This window comes from Equus quagga, chromosome 6 (assembly GCF_021613505.1).
Source record: "Equus quagga isolate Etosha38 chromosome 6, UCLA_HA_Equagga_1.0, whole genome shotgun sequence".
Classification (NCBI taxonomy): Eukaryota; Metazoa; Chordata; class Mammalia; order Perissodactyla; family Equidae; genus Equus; species Equus quagga.
The window spans coordinates 105,985,143-106,008,594 of record NC_060272.1 but is presented as its reverse complement, the minus strand read 5'-3'; the positions used below and the strand labels follow the sequence as shown (position 1 = coordinate 106,008,594).

Here is a 23,452-nt window from a genome sequence, read left to right as displayed (position 1 = left end):
GAGCAATTCGCTTTATCCCGTATGGGGAAAGATATGGTGCAGAGAAGGTAGGACCATTTTACACACTTGAAAATGTGGAATTATAAGGTCTTTATACATGCCTGGGTCCATTTAAAAAGAAAGGATTTTGTGTTTTTATTACAAAAGTAATGCCAGCTTATTGGAGAAAATATATAATAATATAGAAATAGAATATAATTTGCCTGTGATCACATGGCTTTTGACACATTTATTCTACCATGTTTTTCTTTGTTTTTGCCAAGCAGTGAGGAACTGTAAAAAGGTACAAAATTTTCTTATTTAAGGTATATTATTTTTTAAAACAAGCCCTAACCTCTGATCTCCACCTAAAGTTTTAATCTTAAATTAAGTTGGGACTGATATCCTTTCTGTAAGGAAAGCTCAGGATGAATTCAGTCTCTCTTTTGGTGTGTGTATAAATATATGTAATTTTAGGGATAAACAGTTATGAATGAGAAATTACTTATAGAATTGCAGAGCATGAAAATCTCTCATAATTTCTATTTCTGTATTAGGAAGCCTGAATATATAATTTCTTTTTCAATTAATAAAACAGTCAACTATGTGACCGAACTTGCTATTTATTTTTTCTCCTCACCCATCTTTGGGAAGATACTGTCCTAAAAATATTCTACAGGCACTTATGAATATTTTAAAAAATTTTCTCAAGTAATATTTGGACAAAATGAAATTTAAGAGATTTTGCACCTGAAGGTCACCAAAGACAGCATCCTATTTCTTATTTATTCAGATATATTTATCAAAGGAACATAGACTGGAGTCTGCAGTGGTTTTCAAAATTCCAAAGTGGTAAGTGAGACCAATTAAGTCTTTTCTTACCAGTACTTATTTTTTTCCCATATAATTTTTAACTGAAATATTTAAAATGATGAGTCACATTAATCTTGGGGTCCTTTGCTTTTAATAGCAGCTTTCTTTTTAGCAATTTTGCCATCTGGTAGCTTTATAGTCTGGTTGTTAGAAGTTTTATAATTGTATCCTCAGGGCTCTGATTTATTTGGGACCTGGAACAGAGTTCGAGAATAGTAGTGAGAAACTTTGTGGAGCAGAGGTTATCTTAATGTTGTCCATGTTTCCCTCATCTTTTTGGAGCTGAAATCCAGAATTTCATGGCTCTTTAACCCAACTTCTAGTTGATTGTGGCAAATTGAGAATAGAGGTGGCAGCATCTTGTTTTCACCCCACTTCAAGATTACAGCCCAGACCCATTAAGTCTGGGGCTCATGTGGAGGAGCTAGTTGAAATGGATCTAAAAACATTTACAAGTTTTAAAGTAAGTGCTCATAAGAAATATCCACATAGAGCAAATAAAATATGCTCAGTGAATGGGAACTTAGATATGTCTGTATTTAACACCAGAATTGCTTTAGTAATAAATTTGGCTAAAAATTCTGAGACCAATCTTTAAGTCTTACTGACATCTTGTGCATTCTAGTCTATTTTTCTTTGCATGAAGTTCCTGCCTTCTCAGTTTTTGTTGTAAGTAATAAAAAACAATAATTTAAAAAATGACTCAAATGTATTTAAGCCACAAAGGGAATACATTAGCTAGTGTAACTCAAAAGCCCAAAGATAGGGCTACTTTGGGAATGATCCAGAGACTTAGTGACTTCCATTTCTTTATTCTGGCTTCCCAGTGTTGGTTTCATTCTGATACTTTTGTCTCGGTTCTGATATGGCTTCTAGTAGTTCCTGAGGCTTATTGTTTCTGTATTTACCTCCACTCGGAAAAATGTATTTGTCTCAGTATTTCTAACAAAAGTCCTGATATTTACTTTGATTCAACTAGTGTAGGTCATATTTCCACCTCACGACTAATCATTGTGGCCGTGATGGTGCAAAGTCCTAACTGTTGTATCCAGGATTGTGTGTTCCATCCCTGGAGTGAAAGGTGGAGTTAACTTCTTTGGAATCCTTGGATCCCTAAAAGAAAGGTCTACCTTCTGGGAAAAGAAAAATGAAGAGTAAACGCAAAGGGAGGTGATTAATGCCTATCATGTATGCCATCATCCTTTACATCCATCTATAGCTTACCTTACCTTTAAGATCTACTTTAAATTTTAACTTTCTCTGTCATTCTTACCATTAGAGAACTCTTTTTCCCCTGAATAGTAGGAAAAGCACTATTTTCTTGGGCCAATCATTTTACATTTATAGAACACATGGCTTATCTTTTTCTGTGTCAACAATTTTCTTTTTGGACTGTTAGGTAATACCTGAAATTTCATTAGAAAGTGAATCATTCTAGTGTATTTTATTTTCCCAAAAAGTAAAGCACAATTTAATTTTAAAAAATATTTATTGAACACCAAAATATGAAATGCATGGTACTAGTAACCAGTATAAAATTCAGTAACTTGAAATCATGAAATTTTACTTCAAATTTTATTAAAGGGACAAAATACACTCTAAAAAGACTCTTAAAGGACATCTAATCCATCAACCTATCTAATGCCCTCTTCAGTAAGTCTGACAGGCAGAGTTCAGTGATGAGAACTCAGTAACTACTTTCTTAGAAGGTTCATGTTGCATTGTATCTGGGATATAGTGAATATTAAAAGGGTGATTTGATTTTTAATTTGAAGTATAATTATTGTCTTCTATATACTGAGGACAAAATTTGTGTGTTTGTAGCTTCTACCGAGTAGGAATCTGTTTCTTCCCCTTAGAGCGTAGCACTTCGTACATATGAAGGCAATTATGTAACCCTATTTCATCTTCTTGTCACCAGACTAAACATTCAATCATTTTTCATGTGTGATAGCATTGCCAGATACACTCACCGTTCAACTTACCTTCCTCTTAAGTTTTAAAAATTTGTTTCCTTTAAATGTTCATAGAAAGAGACACCATACCCTTGATATCTTAATAGTGCAGTTAGTATAGTGGGGATATTTATTTCCTCATTTTCAATATGTTACTTCCAAAATTTTGTTGTTGTTGTTTTTTATTCATCTTAATTGAAGTACACATATTGTAGAATACACAATACATACATTAAAATATACCCTTTTAAAATGTTCAATTGGGTTTTAAAAAATTTGTATCCATGTAACCACCACTACAGTTAAAATGTAGAACAATTTCTCTCCCTCCCAAAGCTTCCTTGTGCCCCTACTCAACATCATGCCCACCTCTTATTCCCAGCCCCAGGCAAGCACTCATTTGCTTTCTAGAATTCCATGTAAATGAGATCATACAGTATGCATTCGTTTGTATCTGGCTTCTTTTGCTCTGCATAACATTGTTGTGATTCATCTGTGTTGTGTATACGAATAGTTCTTTTCTTTTTGTTGCTGATTAGTATTCCATTATATGTATAGACTACAATTTGTCCATTCACCTGTTGATGGACATTTGGTTGTTTTCAGTTTTTGGCTATCATGAACAAAGCTGCTATGAACATTTGTGTACAAGTCTTTGTTCATACAAATGTTTTTATTTTTCTTGGAGAAATACCTATGAGTGGAATTGCTGGGTCATGTGATTAATGTATGTTTAAATTTAGAAGAAATTTCTAAAGTACTTTCTGAAGTGGTTGTAGCATTTTACATTCCCATCGCTAGTGTATCATAGGTCCAGTTCATACACATCCACTCATTGTTTTAAAGCTGAATAGAATTCTTAGCATATGTTTGGACAGTGTCAAATTAATTTTAGGAAAGCAGTCTGTAGTCATCCAGAGTCTTCATTTAGTCTGACTAGTCTATAGTATAATCCTATAATAAGGAAATAACTTCTGTTTTCATCTTTTATCCTCTCAGGATTGTCAATTTTCTTGCAGCTCTTTAGTTTTTTGACAAAAGTACTATTTTTGTGGAGCTTCTTTTCTTGTAGGTTTTTTTTTTAATATAGCTCTATTGTGACAGTCCAGTCAGACATACTGAAATCATACAGAAATCACATTTCTGAAATACATTTCTCCTTTTGAAGCTATTTGTTTTTATAAAGCCCCTTGCCCCTCAATGTGTCTCATATATAGCAGCTCCTTACGCATAGCAGTCAGTCTCCTTGTTTCTTGAATACCATGTTTTCACTCCACAGTATGTATTGTTGACCTTCTAAGAAAGTAGCTAAATTGGGCAGAACTGTAAATAAATCTGACTTATTATGGACCCTTCTTAACTAGCATAATGAATGATTCAGGTTGTTGAATTTGATCTGTAAATCACTTAGAAGATTTTTTTATTCCAAGTAGCATCAAAGGGTAGAGAAGAGGTTCTTCTGAGAAGGCAGTAGAAGGGTTTCTCCTTTGCTGTTTGACAATTCAGAATTCATTTATGTTGTGAACTCACATCCTGTAAGGTTGGGCAGATCCACTCCATGCCAGGGCAGAGGAGTCATAGTGTTTTTGCCTTTGCCTTTAAGTCATCTCCTTTTTAAAATACAAACACACACACATGCATCTCCACCACCACCACCACCACCAACAGTAGCAACAGCACAGAAAACCCAAGTTTGTTTCAGGATCAGTTCAGCAACGTAGGGAAAAGTCGGGGCTGAAATAAGACCGGCCTTCCTCTCAGGTGAGAGGTACGTATGCTAGGATGGTTTAGCTAATATCCCATTAATACTCCACTGTGCATGAGTGTTTTCCTGGCTTTGATCCTTCTCCCAACTATACTGGTTGGTATAGTTCATTGCAAAAAGTTCAAAGAAGGCAGCATACATGCTGAGAGCTTTAATCTGTTGGCTGACTGAAGGATGGATGGTAGCTGAGAGGCATCAGAAAGGAACAGGTAGTGCTGTGGGTGCCCACGTGCTTTTCTGCCTTTTCCAGCTAGTCTCACTCATTGCCTTTATGTGCCATCATGACCAGCTTCCTCGTAATTTTCTGTGAAGAAAAAGTGCCTGTGTGGTATGAAGAGAAGAGAAAGATATTTTTGTAAATGCTAAGGTTATGGGTGAAATTTTAGTTACGTTATTAAAAGTATAGAAAATCTACTCACCTACTTTTCAAAGCAGTGGGATAGAGTAAGTCAGACTTATTTGGTATTTTATTACCTTATTGATTCAGGCGCATACTCATTCAGCCCAGCTGAGGCAGCTTTGGCATCGTTGTCAAAAAGAGCATGCATTACAAATAGTGGTTTTTATTAAAGTATGAAATTTTGGAGATACTTAGTAAAAATATATTTGTTTTACCTTATTCTTTAGAACACATGAGACACGTGAGATTGTTTTAATTAAAAAATTGTTTTTATATCAATTTATATTCTTTACAGTTTGATAGTACAGCATCTATTTTTGTGCTTTTAGTAATGTATGCAGTGTTGAAAGCATTAGTTTCATAAAATAAAAAATGTGAAATGTGTTCCACATTAGTTTTGTTGTTTTCTTATACCAAATAGAATTCGTTCAAATGACAAACTGCTGAATGCTGCCTTTTATCCATTTAAAAATAAATTTACAAATGTGTTTTGTCTTTTAAAAATTATAATATTTAAATCTATAAATTCTAGTTGAATGGAGCACATTAGAAGGAATAGTTGAAAACAGCAGGATAGCCCAAATGTGTAACTTTAATATTATCTCATATGTGGTAGTATTAAATTTGTTGGTTGGTCCAAAAACACTCCATGTAATAGATAATTTTTCCTTGGATCATTGTCTCTCGCTTTGAAAAGAAATTGCCCCAGCTTTGTTTTGACATTGGCTTTCAAATAACATGGAATCGTTTTTAAATTTTTTAACACTTATGAATTGGAGGCAACCCATTTTTTTCTGTGCTAATATCTTATTTTAATTGATGTCAACCTAATTAAAAAATTTAAAGTCATTGTCTTGACTAATAAGCTTCGAGTAATTAGAAATCAACGCTAATAGTTGTCGTTTATTGAGCCCTTACTATGCGTCAGGCACTGCTGTAAGCCTGCAAAAGGCATTAATTTGTTTAATCTTTAACAGTTGCTTTAGGAGGTAGGAACTACTTATTCTCATTTTACAGTTTATTCCTATTTTATGGTCGAGAAAACTGAGGCATTGGTGATTAATAACTTGTTCAATATCATGGCTACTAGTGGTGGTAAAGCCAGAGTATTCAGGCAATGTGAATCGAGAATTCAGTACTCTCAAATATTATGCTGTGTGTGTAAATATAGAAAACCTACATATAAAGCACAAAATGCTCACATTAACCAGGCACAGGCCAACAAATGTGCAAATTTTATTTATACAACCTTTATCTGCTTTTATTAGGTGAAAATCGGCATTTAAATAACTCAGATATTTGTATAATGTAGCTACTAGCAGAGACTGCTCATTTTTAAATATTTACTATTATAAACTCTATTAAGCAAATCATATGTTCTTCCTGGAACTGTTTCTTCTGTAAGTTTTGTGGGTTTACGAATTTTACAAAGATTTCTAGAATTCCTCCAGTTCTAATATTTTATGAATTCATAATCTTCTTTCTTTTATTCTTAATTTCTGACTGCTTACTGAAAGTCTGTTGATTGATTAATTCATTTAACTCTTCTTTTTTCCTCACTCATATTTATTGAGGAGGTAAGGCATCTCCTAAATTTTAATATATCGTGCTTTCATTTTCATTCAGTTCAAAATACTTTCTAATTTCCCTTTTTATTTCTTCTTAGACTCATGCGTTATTTAGAAGTGTATTGTACAGTTTCTAATTATTTGGCGATTTTCCTGGTATTGTTCTATTATTGATTCTAATTTAATTCTATTGTGATTAGGCAACTTTATAAGAATTGAATCCTTTGAACTTTGTTGAGACTTCTTTTATCGTCAAAATAGATCTGTCTTGGTAAATGTTCTGTATGTACTTGAGAAAAAGGTGTATTCTGCTGTTGTCGAGTGGAGTGTCCTACGAATGTCAGTTAGATCCAGTTAGTTGATGGTGTTGTTCAGGTTTTCTCTATCCTTACTGATTTTCTGTCTACTTTTTACATCAGTTATTGAAAGATGAGTATTAAAATCTCCATCTCTGATAGTGTGCTTTACTATTTCTCTTTTTCATTTTAATCAGGTTTTGCTTCATGTATTTTTAAATTCTGGTAATAGGTGCATAAACATTTAGGATTGTATGTTCTCTTGATGAATTAACTCCTTTATCATTATGAAATGACCCTCCTTATTCCATTATATATCCTGCTTTGAAAGCTACTTTGTTTGGCATTGGTATAGCATGGTATATCTTTTTGAATTCTTTTACTTTTAACCCTCTGTGACATTATATTTAAAGTGCATTTCTTATAAACAGGTTAGCTTGGTCTTTGTTTCTTATACGATTTAACAATCTTTGCCTTTTCATTGGCGTGTTTAACCTACATTTTATGTGATTACTGATGTGGTTGAGTTTAAATGTGCCATGTTGCTATTTGTTTTCCATTTGTTCTATCTATTCTTTGGTTCCATTTTCCTGTTTTCTTGCTTTCTTTTAGATGACTTGAATAATTTTATGATTCCATCTTATCCCCTTTATTGGCTTATTGCTAAACCTCTGTTTTATTCTTTTGGTGTATAGTGTTCTTCTTTATCTTATCACAGTTTCCCTTCATATATTATTATTATACTACTTCATGTGCAGTATAAGAAAAGCCAGTGATTCTCAACAGCAGTTGGGGAAGTGGGATGGATGACCATACTGGATCATGTTGGGTGAATGTGTGAGAACTTTGAAAAATGCCTCACTTCAGATGCTTTCCTACTGGCTTCTTGTTCCTCCCACAGGGACACTGGTAACGCCCTTTCTTTTTCAGGACAAGAAAACTAAGGCTCGGGTTAAAGTGGCTTTAGTAAATGGCAGAAACAGGCCTAACATAGCATAATGTAAGGATTACTGGTCTTAAAGTCAGCTAGACCTAGATTTGAATTCTAGCACTATTGCTTGCTAGATATGTGACCCTGGATGAGTTATTTAACCCCTCTAACTTTTATGCCTAAAATGTGGATACTAATCACCTCATCAAGGAGTTGTCCTATGTACTCATATAGTATTTGTTTTGTATCTTGGTTGTCAAAATTAAATGAAATAGTATTTATAAAGCACCTAGTTAAATTGCTTGGTACATTGTAGGACTTCAAAAATGCTTGCCATGTAAGAATTATGGAGTTAATACCTGACTCCCAAGTAAGTGCTTTTAGTTTATTTGTATAGTCAATTATCTCTTCACACTTTATTCTGTCATTTAGAACTAGCAATGTCTGTATACATGTGAGAGATGAAATAGTTAACATAGATGATGTTACTATGAGTGGATACAATGGTTAACCCAAATAGGTTCAGAGTTTAGGTGAGAGCTACACAGTGAGTAAACCTCCAGGAAGGCCAGAGGCTGGGACAGTCAGCGACATTACCCTATTTTCTGGAAACTGATAGAAGGAGAGTGGTTGAGGAGTCAGCACTGATGTGATGTGAGAGAGAATGTCATCTTGGATCTCACTGTGTTGCATTTGCAAAGAGGCAGTTCATATTATGGGATTAGATTTTAGGTAAATGAGAAGGAGGATCTGAGACAATGGATTTGAAAGTCATCATGATATACAAGTGAATGTTGAAGCTACAAAATATTATTAGAGCAACAGTGTGTGCAGAGTGGAACACAGGAGAACAAGGATGTCTTAGTGGACTAGTCCTTATTAGGGGGAGAAAAAAGAAGAGGTAACCAGGGAAGTTAATGCTTTCCTTATCTTGCCATCTTTTCCAGCATCTAATGGCAGAGGCCTGCATTCAGTGCGTGAGTATGTACCGAATTTATGGTGGGCAGAGGTGGTGAGCATAATTTATTAGTTTTAATCTTAAATAGATTGGGAACTGTTATTATACCTATTAAAATGCTATCTAATGAAATATGCTCTTTCAGTAAGACAGCAGATACGTCTTCTGGTCTTTGAAACGGGTGTGTGTAATGAACACAAAAGAAGTCCATGATGTTTTTTAATTTCTCAGTGACTTTGCAGGAACATGATTTTACTCTTAAGAATGCTGTTCTTGTAACAGTTGAGAATTTCAAATGTGAAACACAAACTATGTTTCCATATACTTGGAAATATGAAAAACAAAAAAATTGTAATCAGACGGGAGTATGGCAAGAACATAGATTATATAGTCAAATGGAGTTCCACATGGGTCCTAGTGTTGTCTTTTACTAGTGGTAAAACTTTGGGGAAATATTTGGGTTTTTCTGGACCTTGTCCATTTTAATAAAGTAGAGAACAACACACATTTTACGAGGTTGTTAGAATTAGAGTTAAGGTATTAAGTTTAGTGGTAGGTGCTCAATAAATGGTAGCTTTTTCTTTTTTTTTTTGAATTGTATGTAACTGGGGAGCTGAAGATGAAAGAAAACAATCCTGATTTATTGGGAGAATCTTTTAGGTAACAAACACCAGCCTTACCTTTTTTCATGTTATCTAAGTGGAGGGTATCATTTTTTTTTTCTGTTTCCTGACTTATTATTTAGTATTCATCCTCCCACACTGAGATAGCGTGCAAAAAAGCATAAAATGTTTTCTCCTGCAATGTTACTCACCGTTGCAAAGAGAACTGCTATAGTACAGAACTTAGCTTGTATCTGCTTGCAACTATCTTGACTCTGGAGTTAAAGCAGTGAACTGGTCGGTTAAACTCCACATTCAGGAAGCATTTGTTCCTTGTCTTCAAAGCAAGAAGAAAGGGAAGCAGGGATGAATTCTTCAAAGAAATGGTATCCAGGAGCTGCAGTAGTTTTAGGTAATTTTTTCTATTGAGGTTTTTTCCCTCTCCAGTTAAACCTATATATGAAAAAGAGCATAATCTAAATACTGAAGGTGAGCCATTTAAAAATAAAATAAAAGGAAAAGAGTTCATTCCTGAGCAACTCCAACAAATCATAAACTATAAAACATTAGCCCTAAAATATTAATTTAACTCCCATGAAAAGAATAATTTGATTTTATATCCTTGAGAAGGAACATGTCACAAATTATGAATTCTTAATTACTGTTGAGTCATATAATATTTAACAAAATAATTTATTGGGTAAGTTTAGTGCACTTAAGAAGTTCTACTTGGTATGTGTTATATTATGCTTTAACAAATATTTTAATAATGTTCTCCTAAGAAAACGTAGATGTTTCTATCTTGGACAAGTTCTCTTTAGGAGAAAAGGTTCTAACTGGAAAAATTTAGATGTTGCTGTAAAGTGACACATTTTGTAGAAATGCGTGTATTGTATGTATTTCCCAAGCAATGGGTTTTTTGAGTTTTTGGATTTTTCTTGTTAAACTGAGATAAACTTGCATGTATACAAATCTTGTGCTTTGAGAACCAATTTAAGAAGTGCCAATTTCAGATTCGTCAATATAAAACATATTAGCATCTTATTTTTTTAAATTGCCTTATTCTCTATATTTACTGATTTTTATTCAACTCACATTAAACAATAAACATAGCTTTTCAGCATTGGTGTTAGCTTTATTAATATTCAATTTGGAATAAAAGTGAATTTAAAAGTTGAATTGCCAGCAACAATAATAAAGAAAAGTAAGAAATTTGTAATTTTTTTCTGGAAGTTCAAAGATAGTTATAAATTTCCTTCTCTTTCTAAAAATAACTCTGTAATGTAGTTGGAATGGCTCAAAAATGAATGGCCTACTATGTCTTGGAACCAGGCAGTAGCTTTTGTGGCTGCCACATGGCATTGTCAGAAGTTTCCTCAGGGACTCACAGGTTTCACTGACTTACATGAGTTTGGAGCGACAGCTGTTCAACTTCAGAAATGCCAACTTCACCGTTTGCACCTTTCTTTTATAAGTTTTTACTCAATATATCTACCTTAGGAAAATGATATTTTTGTTTAGAGCCCTCTGAAGAAGAAAAGACAGCAAAATGAATTAATAAATCTTTTCTTATTAAATTGTTTGAAGCCTTTGCTTCTTTTACCTTTCGCTGATTACAATTTGTGCACTTAAAAATAAAGTGGCATTTCCTTAGATTCTGGCTAAGCACTAAATTGTGTAATTCATAATATTTCCTAGTAAATTGATATGATAGAGCTTCATAATGGATATTCAAACCAATACAACCCAAACCGTGACTCAAGGTCATTACCTAGAAGGGGCTGTTCAACCTTAGAGTTGATGAGCCAGCGTTGCTCTGAAGTAACCACATAAAGTCAAATAATACAATGTGACTAGTACTGACCTTTAGAGGTCTTATTATAAAGTGGTTCTATTGTAGTCTGGAAAGTACAAGCCAGGAATATTGAGCACTGGTCGTTTGATTTCACAATAAGCTTTATTTTGAGCACCAAATATTTTGGCCATATGGCTTATGTATAAGTATTGAAAAATAGTCAAGCTGTTATTTTTGATGTCTGTAGTGATCTAAGCGGTGTGACTGTAAGATCAAACCTATGGATAATGTCAAAATAGGTCATCAAGATATACAAAAATAATTTCAAAGGACAAAAGTATTGATATAATTAAGCTACACTGCTGACTCAGGTTATATATGTAGAACAATTTGGCAGGGCTGTTGTGTGGCTACTGTTTAACAATGGGCCTGACTAGGTCTTTATATTTGGGAAGGTGGTGCTGAGGGTGGGTGGGTGGGATGGGAGGTGAAAGAGAGATGACAGAGAGAAATGGACTGAGGGAGAGAGAAGGAGAGGAAAAGAGAGGAAGAATGATTGATTCATTAGCCTGTATTAAAAATTCTCTTTTCTTAATTAAAAAGAATCTATCATTCAATGTTGAGTAAACCTTATAGGGAAGGGGAATGGAGTTTTCATATGTAAATAACCTTCTGTTGCATATAGAAAATACCATCTTTGTAAACCTGGTTTGTGAGAAAAGTGGCTGCATGAAACCATGAGAAGTAATCAGCCCATATTTGTATGTGGTTTTGAATGTAATATGTAAATGTTAGCTTACTGTTTTGGTTCAACAAGAAAATCAATTATATTACCTTCACGAGAAAGGTTACATAGAAAACGTAATTTTTGAGTAGGTTATGTTGGGAGATGTTTGCTTCTACTTTGCTTTCATATTCTTCAATATTGCAGAAGCACTACTTTTATGTAAATTATATCTGGGCAACTTGTGAGCTAATAAAAACCAAGAGCATGCATCAGATTATTAAAGAAATCAAGTAATATGGTTGGTTTCAGAGTTACATTTGTACATAACAATTTTAAAATCTTTTTAAAAGAAAGCGTGAACATAGTATGTAAAGAGGTAATTATAAAGCATTTGAACATGGATAAATAGTACAAGTTGTGGAAAGCTTGTAAACCTACTATCTGAAACTGATTACCCTTATGAGCATTTCATGCTGTTTGACAGTGAAAAGTGCACCTTATAAAAGCTGTTACACAAACCATTACATTTAAAAGGTTTCTGTCTCACACCCAAAAATTACGCTTATTTGCTGCGAGTGAAAATTCAGAATTTGTTCCCTGTTTATTTTGGTGGCAATTTCTGTGATGTAGAATTTTGCTTTTCCCCTTCTTCCTGGTGAACTAGAAACTAGTCTTTTTGGTTTCTTTATTTCAGTGTAAACACAGTTAGTCAGTTTGTGTATTATAGGTTACATGCAGAGATGATGCAATAATAAAGTTGTGAGCCTGAAATGCTCAGAGACTCTATATAATAGTAAAATACTGAACCTACAGCAGCAAGATAACTCCACTTATCTGCAAAAAAAACAATGTTGTAAGATGATCCAGAATCTCTGCAGAATATAAAATCAAGTGAACCATTTTAGTTGATATCTCCATGCACACACAAAGTTTGCCTTACTTGAAATCTTGTTAAACACCCCGAAACAGTGCCTTATTCATTTGTGTAAGAAAGAAACCTGGAAACATCTAAGAGACCCTCTTATTTTAGGATTGCATTATCCATGTTATGAGTATTTCTTTCTTTGTGTAATAAGCACTTTGAGCTTCTGGCAGGCCTTCCTACTTCTTTTAGAGTGCCTTCCTTCTTTCTTCTATAAACCATAGTCTGTTAGAAAGAGCTATTGACTGGGAATTGGGAGTTCTGAGTTCTAATGCCACCTCTGATACTAATAGATCCATCTGGTTTATCAGTCTTAGATGCCCTGTAAAATGGGGGCCTGAACTAAATGATCTCCTGGGTACTTTCTAACTTTAAAATGCTGTGATATTGGGAAGCAGGCCAATTATCTGAAAACGTATCCCTCCTATCCCCCCCAAAAATGTACTGAGTGTTCAATTTACTGAATGGATAGTTCTTCTAAAAGCAGTTTGCTGAAACGTAAATTCATTGAATGGCCATTTTGTTACATTTACCAAGTACTCTGATTTATCAATTTGCCTAAGGACCAGTTTTCCAAATTATCAACTATCCGAAATATGTTTGTGTTAACTACATATAATGTTTATCACATAATATTGAATAGAATAGTCTCAAAAGCTTTTGAAACTTTTGGTAGAAAGTATTAATGCGTTTTAATTTTTCAATAGCAATTTCACCCCAGACATTTTGTAGTAGAAATATTTATCAGTCCAACTCAGTTGGGTGCCAGATTTTATCATTGATATTTAGTATACTGAGTGCTTTTTAGTTGCTTAAAACAGAAGCAACATATTCATCTGGTTGAACTGGTTAACAGCTTTGTGAATTAAGAGAAGTACAGAATGCCTTTAATGGATGAAAATGTGTTGAAAGAAATAAATCTTCTCTATTGTCGTTTATAAACTCCATGGCATTCAAGATATGCACATCCCTTTAATTGAAAATAAACAAATTCTCATTCTCAAAAGTCATTGGCCCAGAAAATGGCAAAATTCCAGAATATAATCATGGGTAGGCTGGAGTGCTGACTTGCAGCAAAATTTCAGGTAAATTAAGACCTTAAACTCATCAACGTAAACATCACAGAAATCCTCAAAGTCTCTTTAAAACTGTTTCTTCCGATACTAATTGTGTCAACAGTATAAATGGTTAAAAGAAACAAGTTTTCAGTAAATTGATCAATTTATCAAATTAGCCGTTTGGCAAAATGATTCTTAGCAATAAAGTTGAATTTTGGCGAAGTAGACCTTGTGTTACACCCCATGGCCATCTCTGCCGGCGGTGGGGACAATGAGGCTGTAATGTAAGAGTCCTGATGTCTTTGCAATTAGTGTTTTTTCCACAGCCATACCCTATAGCCAAAGTTGGAACCTTTTGGAAGGTCTTCTGCCTCTGTGTGTACTTGTGTGTGTGTGATGTACTGTGTGTCCAAACTTTTCATACCAAATACCTATTGTGTGGTGGGGTGTGTGTGTGTATGGGTGTGTGTGTGAGAGATGGGCACTACGACACAGACTTTCTGAGATATTGAAGAAGTAATATAAAAGATCTGATTGAGAACTGAGAAATTTTAACTTTGCTCTTCAGATCAGCAAAATTTATGCCCCAAAATGTATTCCATATGAGTATTTGAAGCAGCAAAATTATTAGGTAACAGTATATGACGCATTGCTTGGCATATGTCAAGGGAAGATGGCTCTGTGCTCAAGCAGGAATGAAGATGGTAATTGGACTAGAGGACTATTCCAGAGCATTGGTAGGAAGCTTAGTTTCCCTGAACACTGTCTTTGGCCTGTAACCTTCCTTAAGGTTCTGTCTGCTGCTCATTTAGTGCCCTTGACTGCAATGCCATTACATGGTAGAGTTAAATGTATTTTTCTTGGAGTTACTGAAGGCAATTTATGACTGCATATTAAAGTCAGGGAGCAACAAACCCTTGTGTGTGTACCAAAGACCCCCTGATTTCACCAGAAACCAACTTTTTGATAAATTAACTAGTTGAGACTATCCCTTCTTTTGGCGTATGAGAAGCTGCAGCCAATTATTCCTAGTCCTTTAGAAGTGGAATTGATGGTGGGCAACAGAGAGCTCAACTCCAAGATTTTAGAGAGAAAAGATACTGTGCTTTTTTTTTTTCCCAACAAATTTTGATCCTTGATTCAAATGCCAACAAGCCTATCTGTGTTAATACCTCAGCAGAGGTATAACCCACATGATTCAGCATTTTTTATTAGTCTTTGCTGAGATTACAGAACGGCGTAGAATAGACAGCCATCTTGACAGGTAACTGCATTGCTGGAAATGAATTTAAGATTTTTAAGAGGATAATGTATAATGAAAAATTATTAACTGGGTTAAAAAGTTACGGCATGTCTAATTTCTATAATGTAGAAGATTATAGAAAAGACTACTACTTTAGACAGAACTACATAATAGTTGGTCTGTAAAACATTCAAATTGTCATATTATAAGCTTAATACTGCATATGGCTGGGTTAAAAAAAGAAAGAAAAAAGTCCTAACTTTTGCTCCTGGAACCTAATAGGTGGTTAGTATACTCATGTCCTCACTCTGTCCTTTTCTAGCTATGTGACCTTGGGGCTTATAGAGTTATTTAAGCTCTAGGCCTAAGTTTTCTCATCTGTAAGAATGGAATTGTAATAGTAGCTACCGCACAGGGTTTCTGGATAAATGAAATAATACATGTAAAGTCCTTACGTAAATGTGTTAGCTAATTTGTAACTAGAGGCTTCCTAAAATACCTTTTTTGTGAAAAGTTTCAGTGATTATTAAGAGTACATAGAATGTCAGTTGAGTGTTGCCAAGCTCAAATAAATTTCAAGTGGTTAATTAATGATGAAGTTAGAACAATTGCTGTTAGGCTAATTACTTATTCTTAGCATTTCAGCTATGAAAATTAAAGATCTCTGAGTACTTCTGTCTCATAAAAACAAAGGAAGCATACCAGGCCACCTTTTCTAAGATGACATGATTAGAGCATTGGCTCTGACTCCACAATTCAGTGAATCAGGTGTACTTATTAAAACACAGTAAATGATGTGTCAGGAGGTTCAGAGCAATAGCTGAAGACTTAATTTGCTCATTTAAGTTTATTTAATCCTTATCTTGTTTCTTTAGAAAAAAATTATGCACAAAATCTGTTGAGGCTTACAAATCTTGGAATAGGGGAGTTGTAAAATTCTGCCATAATGAGAATGGAAAGTGAAGTCACGTTATAAAATTAAGAGAAAACATTCTTAATGAATAACATGATTGGAAATGGCTCTAATAGAAAATTATATTTGTACAGAATTTTAAAGTATTCAATACTTCTGATACAGCGTACTCTAATAGTAATGTTTCTGCAGTCTTAAACTCATCCCCTTTGTAGATTCATTTGTTCATTCAATACATGGAAGATCCTCAGTGTATTAGGTACTATTGCACATTCATAGGTGAAAACAATAAGCATGGTCTATATGCTCATGGTGTTTATAATCTGGATGGAGAGACAGTTACACTACAGTGTGATAATTGTTGTGCACGGAGTAAAGATAGGATGCTATAGGAACACCCAGAAGGATGCCAGAGCCAAAGTTGTTAAGAAGAGGGTGGACACTGTCTGGGGGAAGTAGAATTTATCCTAAGATCCGAAAAAGGAAACGAAAATGGGAGGAAGTAGGAAGGGAAAAATGTTTCAAGCAGAGGGAATTGCTTGTTCAAAGGCTCTGGCTGTGGGGAAATGAGAATAGTTCCATTTGGCCGAATGTATATACTCTTTGGAGATGGAAGGCAGGAGCTATATTCTAAAGGGCCTTATAAGCCTTGTTAAGGACTTTGCAGTTTATCCTGTGGGCACTGGGGACCTATTGTAGGGAGTAGCCTGAACTCTAGGGAGTTGGAAAGATGAAGATAATGTGAATAGATTATTGAGAGCTATTAGAAAGCAGAATCATTGGACTCAGTGATTAATTAAATTTGGGAGACAAGACGAAAAAGAAGTTTGGCTCTTACTTGTAGGCTTCCTTGAGAAAGAAGGTGCCAAGATCACTGGGTCCCAAGATTGCTACTTTTGTCTTCTGCTATCAGTAGATTTCGAACTCATTGAGAACAGAGACTATACCCTAACATCATGTAACCGTGGTTACTGGCAAAAGATTTAATAGGAATGAGGAGAATTTAAGCTGGGTTTTGATGATTTCATTGGAACAGTTGGACTTATAATGATGATGGACTACTGGAAAAAGATTCAACAGGTAGTTAAAAATCCAGAATTATAGCCTAGTAGAAGGAAGGGGATTGCCTAGATTTGTAGATTTATAAATTATTCACACACAGGTAGTAGTTGTTAGTGGCTAAATTCTTCAAAACAGAGTATTGAGAAAGCAGAAGAGACATTCCAAACTCAACTCATTTTTTTTTCAGTTCAAAGGGAAGAAATTAAACCTTCAGGGAAACAGAAAGACTGGCCAGATACAAGTAGGAAGAAAATCAGAAAAATGGAACGCCTTGGAAGGCAATGAGAAAGAGCTCCTTCAAGAAGAAAGAGATTATTAATTTCAATTGTAATTTGATAGTACAATGAGTCTGAAAACTAAGAAAAGATAGTTTGTAGATTAAGAGATTTTTCCTTAGTGACCTTGTTAAAGACAGTTTTCTTAGAGTAATGTGGCAGAAACCGGATATCAGGGCATCAGGAATGTGTAAATTTTGCAGAAATGGAGATGGTGACAGTAGAGAATTCTTTTGAACAAGTTTGGTAGTAAAAGGAATGATTGAGGTAGAATAGTTGCTATTAATATATTTCCAGGGATAAAGAAACACTTCTCTCCACTGTTTTAGCCCCGCCCCCCCCCACCAAGAACATCAAAATATAAGAGGAGGAGAGAAGGTGGAAAATAAAACTCATTGTGTGAAAATTTACGCTTATATAAAATGCATAATGACAACTGCTTTTAATCATAAAGAACTTACAGTTGATTTTGAGCATATTAATAACCACAGTTGGGGTATTAACTAAAGATTTCTCATAGCCTAAGATAACCCACTTCAGAAAATGTAGCTATATAATGAGTTTTTAAAGGAACTATTATTTTTGGAGCTAAGAAAATGCTTTAGACTGAGTTGGAAGGACAGCCATATATAGAGTGCGTGACCAATTTCCATAAAATAAGCTCCAAAGGAAGAGTGTCTTTAATTTACTATAATTGACTTATTTCAAATATTAATTTTTGGAAATAATTTTTGTTAAGTTTGTGAGTGTACTGAGTTAGCTGTGCCGTTTCAATCTGTTTTAATTTTCATCCTTTGGCCAAGCTTTTATTCCAAGTGTATACATATGCATTTTATAATGAAAGTCAATGTAAAAATTTCATTTGATTAATAGCATTATGTTTTGCAGCAAGTGTTTCCAAAATTTATGTGTGAATATATAGATTTCTTTTCAAGTCCACCCATGCCTGTGTTCACTATATTTGCCAAAAAATGCCAGTAATGAGAATTCAGTTCTTTAAGATACTGTACATTTAAAGTGGGGTATATTGTTTCCATTATTAGCAATGTTATTATACAGTATTATTTTCCCTTTTTAGATGTGTTGATCTTTTTGAGCCTGTCATTAGAATAGTTAGGAACTGCAAAAGACTCTATTCTCCACTTTTATAAAAAGAGAGAAATGAGAGAGAGAGAGAAAAAAAAAGAGAAAATCTTCTTGTGTGGGCAAGAGAATCTAAGAAGAAAGTTGTTATTGGAGCCTTTTCTGGTGTGGAGAAAATTAAGAATTCCTATCTTTGCCTTCACTCCCTGTAAAATCCAAAGGATATCTTCCTGTTTGGAGCAGCACTACTTGCTTGTTTCTTTTGTGACTTTTTGAGGAATGGTGCCTTTTAAGCTAACCTTTGCGTTCCCTTTGCTCTCATCCCATCTGAATTAAGACCATTTGGAAGGTCTAGTTGGCAAGCATATTCTTGTTTATCAATTCAAAACACAGATATTGTGGATACTTTCTTATGTGTGGATAAAACCACTCAAGTGAGTGTAGGGAATAAAAGAGAAAAGTTAAGGGTGTAAAATTTAATGTATGTAGGAAGAATGAACAGCTGACTCTTATAAAAAGGGAATACTTGTTTGCTTGGTGAGACTCAACACCTAGGTTCCCCACCTATATCTTCTCTTTACTTTGAGATCTTTGGAAGAGGTGCCACTGCTCTTGTAGGTTTGTATACAAGGGACCAGATTTGAAATTCATGTCTTGATCCTGGACTGGACACTAGGTACAGGGCAGTGTCATGGGAAGGGATCATATTTGACATTGGGGAATGTGTATTACCATAGATTTCTTTTTTTCAGTAGAAAATAGCAAAGGTCATGGAACTGGCAGTGAATGGATCTGTAGATAGAATCTCCAGATATATTTTTAAAATAGCCTATTCCATTAGAAACATTGAAAAGGTGTTTTTTAGAGCCCTTGAAAGTTTTGAGCCATTTAACAATACTAAGGGAGACAGAGCTCTTGCCAGCTACTAAACAGATCAAAATTTACCTTTACAGATATCTTTGGGATTACAAAGGCTGTTTTAGGTTACAGAATTTAATACTAAATTTTGGAACAGCTCCAGACTAAGCAGGGTCTCTGGAGGCCATGTTGCTTTTGACCAGCAAGTCCAGGGTAAGCTTGAGGTCACCCAAGGTTTATGATCTTTGGTTTGGGAAAGCCCATGTTTCAGGAGTCCTTAGAAGTTCCATCGATTTTATTGTCCCCTCTCATGGCCCAGCTTGTAGCATTTCCTCAAGAATTTTTCCAAAGCATGCAATTAGATATCTGTCAATAAGATTGCTTTGTGGGTTACATATTATTTGGCAACTGCTTTTTATGCTTACAATATTATGAATGTCTTTCCATGTTTATTTTTTATAGATCTGTATAGTATTCCATTATAAGGATATAGAACAGAACAGTTTACAAGTTCTCCAATTATGGATGTTTTGGTTGCGTATTATTGGCTATTATAAGCAATACTTGAGTGAACATCTTTGTGTTTGTGTATAATATTGTGTATACTCATACTCACTTCACTGTGCCCTCATTTGACTGTTTTTATAGGACAAATTTAGATTCTTAAAAGCAAATGAGTCTTCTTATTTCCTGTTTCATCTATAAAATATTTTGTGAACACAATATTAGTACAAGTCTCTTTTAACCCATAATATGCTTTTCCATATCATAAAAATTGTAACTTTGGTGACTCCATAAGAGAGTATGTTGATCACATACTAGGCATGATACGAACTTGCGGTTCATGTGATATTTGTCTTTTTGTTTAAATCTAGAATTCTTTCTTACTGCCCAAAGTCTCCATGGACTACTTTATCTCTTTAAAGTTGATTTTGCTGCTGCTGTCTCTGTGGCTGACTAGTAGGGTGATGACAGGGTGCCATTATTGGAATGAGAGACCTGGACTTGAATCCTGGCTTTATTTCTTAATAGTTCTATGACCCTGGGGAAGTTAGTTAATCTCTAAACCTTACTTTCCTCTCCTATAAAATGGAAATATCTACTTCCTGGGTGAAATTAGGATTAAATGTATGCAAAGCATCTATCACATAGTAAGTGCTCAACAGATAGTAGCTATTCTTATTATCTCTAATACTGAAGATGATCATAGATTTACAATAAAATGCCTCAATGTTCATCTTTCGATTCTAAGAGCTATTATCCTTAAATGCTCCATCCACTAGGTTCTAGTCACTCTCAGGATTGGATTGACCAATAGAGAATAACATTTATAGCTTTGTCTCATAGATTTTGTTAAAGATCTTTCTGTATATTACATCATTTTGTTCTCAGACCCTTCTTCCAGTAGGAAAGACTGTAGGAAGACTTAGTTTTGTTTGTTTGATTTTCTTTTCTTTTTCTTCAGTTGTTATCTTGGCACTGCCATTTTTTAGCATATGTCATCTGGTTAAGACTGATTTGCCTGCTAATTCATGAATGTGAGTGAGAGAAAACGCTGGGATGGCACCGGCAGTTGACTGGACTAGAACTTGGTTTTCCTTTTCCCAAAGTTACCCCCATGCCTGATGACAGCTTCTCTTGATAACTAGAAATAAATAACAGATAACAAAATAATTCTTACACATTTCAGCAGTTCAGCTTCAGTAATGTTGTTAATAGATTGTGTTTTTTTAAGGTAATTAGTCCTTTAAGATAAAAACTGTTACAGTAATTTAATTTGATTTTTCTTCTCCTGAAGAAGGAGTTTTTCATAATCTATTCTGAGTCAAGAGAAGAATCAGTTAAGAGAAAACCTTTGTTTGAAAAGTGAAAAAAGTTGCCCAGGCAACCTGTATATGTTACCAGTGTGCTGATTAATCATCGCCAACATTAATCACTGTCATCAGTTATCACAGGAAGATGACTGCTGAACAGTCTACACTATTATCATTCCATCATTTTTCTACAGATCAATTTAGTACAAAAGATTAATTGTACACAGTCATGAGGATTACGACATCAAACCTAAATAAAGAGGCAGAGCTTTTATAATTTGGAAAATCATGAATTTTCTTTTTACGTCCCTTCAGTTACTTGATTTATTGATTTCTTAAAGTCCTGTGTTTTACAATGAATAAACTTCTCACAGAGGTCTTTTTCACATGAAAAAGGCTGACTGCAGTTTATAGCTTCACCAGTTTCATTTGTACTAGATGAAGTGAGGAAAAAACCAAGTCATAATGTTTTACGTTGTAGGTAAATTAATTAGCTCAATATGTTTTTATCAAAGTTTTCAAAAAATTGATCACTTTATTATTTAACCATATATATGTAAAATTTCTAATATGCCCCATTCTTTTACATTAGATCATTTTCTTTGAAAGTTGCTTAATATCCATAGTTTTTTTTTTTTTTAGACAATTGGAATAATCTTAGTATTTTCATTATCTACTCCAGAATAGTGAGAAATGTGTACATTTCATACTAGTTTTATGTTCAGGGAAGTAAATATTGGCAATTTTTCCCCCAAAATCTCTGCTCATTTTAGGTGTCTATTTTTAATCCATAGAGATTTTAATTGCTCTGGGCATTATGTATACTAATATTTATTTTCTAACGTTTATTCAAGAATGCTAATGCTTAATCAGAATATTGGTAATGAAAGTTTTGTGCTATAGAACTTCAGTTATGATTTGGGGTCTTTCTCTGTGTAAAAGTACACTAATGTTAAACTCCATGTTCTGTATTTTAAAAATAGTAACTTTAGATGATGAAAAACTTTATTTTTTTTTCTGTAAATAGCATTTCAGTGATCTTATATTGAGCCAGGTTTCTAAGTAAAGAATTTATTCTTGAATTTCACGTTAGATGTGATTTATTTTTACTAAACCTATTAAGTGACTGTCATAATTTTGGTTAATTTGGTTCAAGTAGGAATTCGAATTAGCATCTTTTGTTTTTCTATACTTAGGGAAAGAGGAGAGAAATTCTTTGTTGCACTTGAAAATTAAATTACAGGTCTTTATTTTCTATACTGAATTAAAATCTGTTACATTCCTCAGTATAAAAAACAGTACAGTCAGTGTAGTGGAACCAAACTTTGTAGACTTTGCTTTTTTGGAGAGCAAATTATTTCAGGATGAAAAACCCCAATAAAATTTAGTTGGATACTACCTATTTTTAAGCTAGCCCAGTATATAGTCCTGTTTGATAAGTAATTGATTAGATCAGACTATTAAACCATTTAATCTGGCATGTACATTGTGTGTGATAAAAGGAATCCAACTGTGAATTTGAGTGTATTAAATAATCTTCAGGAAGTTCCACAAAGAACATTTGAATGCCTTGAAACTTGCAATAACGCATGTTTGTTCCAAACACGTTTGCTTTGCCTAGGTTTTGCTCATCAGGTTGAAGAAATGCTAATCTTGTCGCATTCAGCTGCTGGGTTTCTGCAATATTCTTTTCCTTCTCCTAGGGGTTAATTAGCCTTCTTTCAAAATGTGGCCTATTTAGCTGTAGATTCGCATGATTCAGCCAGAGCTGGCTGTACAAAGCAGAACCGTTAACAGGCGGGTGTGTCCAACTGCTTAATTAGCCAGAATAAAAAGGTCCTTTGTCAAACAAGCATCTGTTGCTCTTGACACACCTGACAGCCGCATTAGGCAAGGATGACTAGACTGAAATTGTGCATGTCTCTCCTGCAAGAATATACAACTCATTTACATATGGGCTGCATCATGGACAAACTGCAGGGGTTTATTTAGCTTATCAAAATGGATTAATGTGACTGCATTTGTGGCTAATAAACAAATATCACTTGAAAGGAGGCTGTGAAGGAACTAAACTAACCAAATTACTCCCAAACATAAACAAAGCACCAGAAAGCACTGCTAGATGAATGAGAACTCCTCAAATGTACACATAAACCTTTATACTGGGTCTAAAAGAAAACCTACAAATGAAGCATGCTAAGGTACTACCCTCATGTGATGATCCTTGCTTTGCAGAAATGTTGGAAAGCTACCAGAATACTCTGAATGTGTCAGTGGGTTTAAATGATCTGTTTAGCAAAATTTGGCAAGAGGGTTATACCCCTCAAACAAGCTTTAACTTTCTAATTGAGCTGCTGTTAAATTAGGTCTTCAGA

The 23,452-nt window shown here is 34.3% G+C and overlaps 1 protein-coding gene across 10 annotated transcripts in view; it reads left to right on the top strand.

The window, feature by feature from the left end:
* Positions 1-23,452, top strand: part of RFX3 (regulatory factor X3) — a 264,256-nt gene that overhangs the window by 84,592 nt on the left and 156,212 nt on the right. The window contains exon 1 of one of the 10 annotated variants that reach the window (XM_046664498.1): positions 8,721-8,744. The exons of 8 other annotated variants lie outside the window; for them this stretch is intronic. The gene's annotated coding sequence lies outside the window, so the exon portion shown is untranslated. Of the gene's footprint in view, positions 1-8,720; positions 8,749-23,452 lie in introns of those variants that run through there. One more of the 10 variants, XM_046664496.1, reaches the window with a different exon arrangement.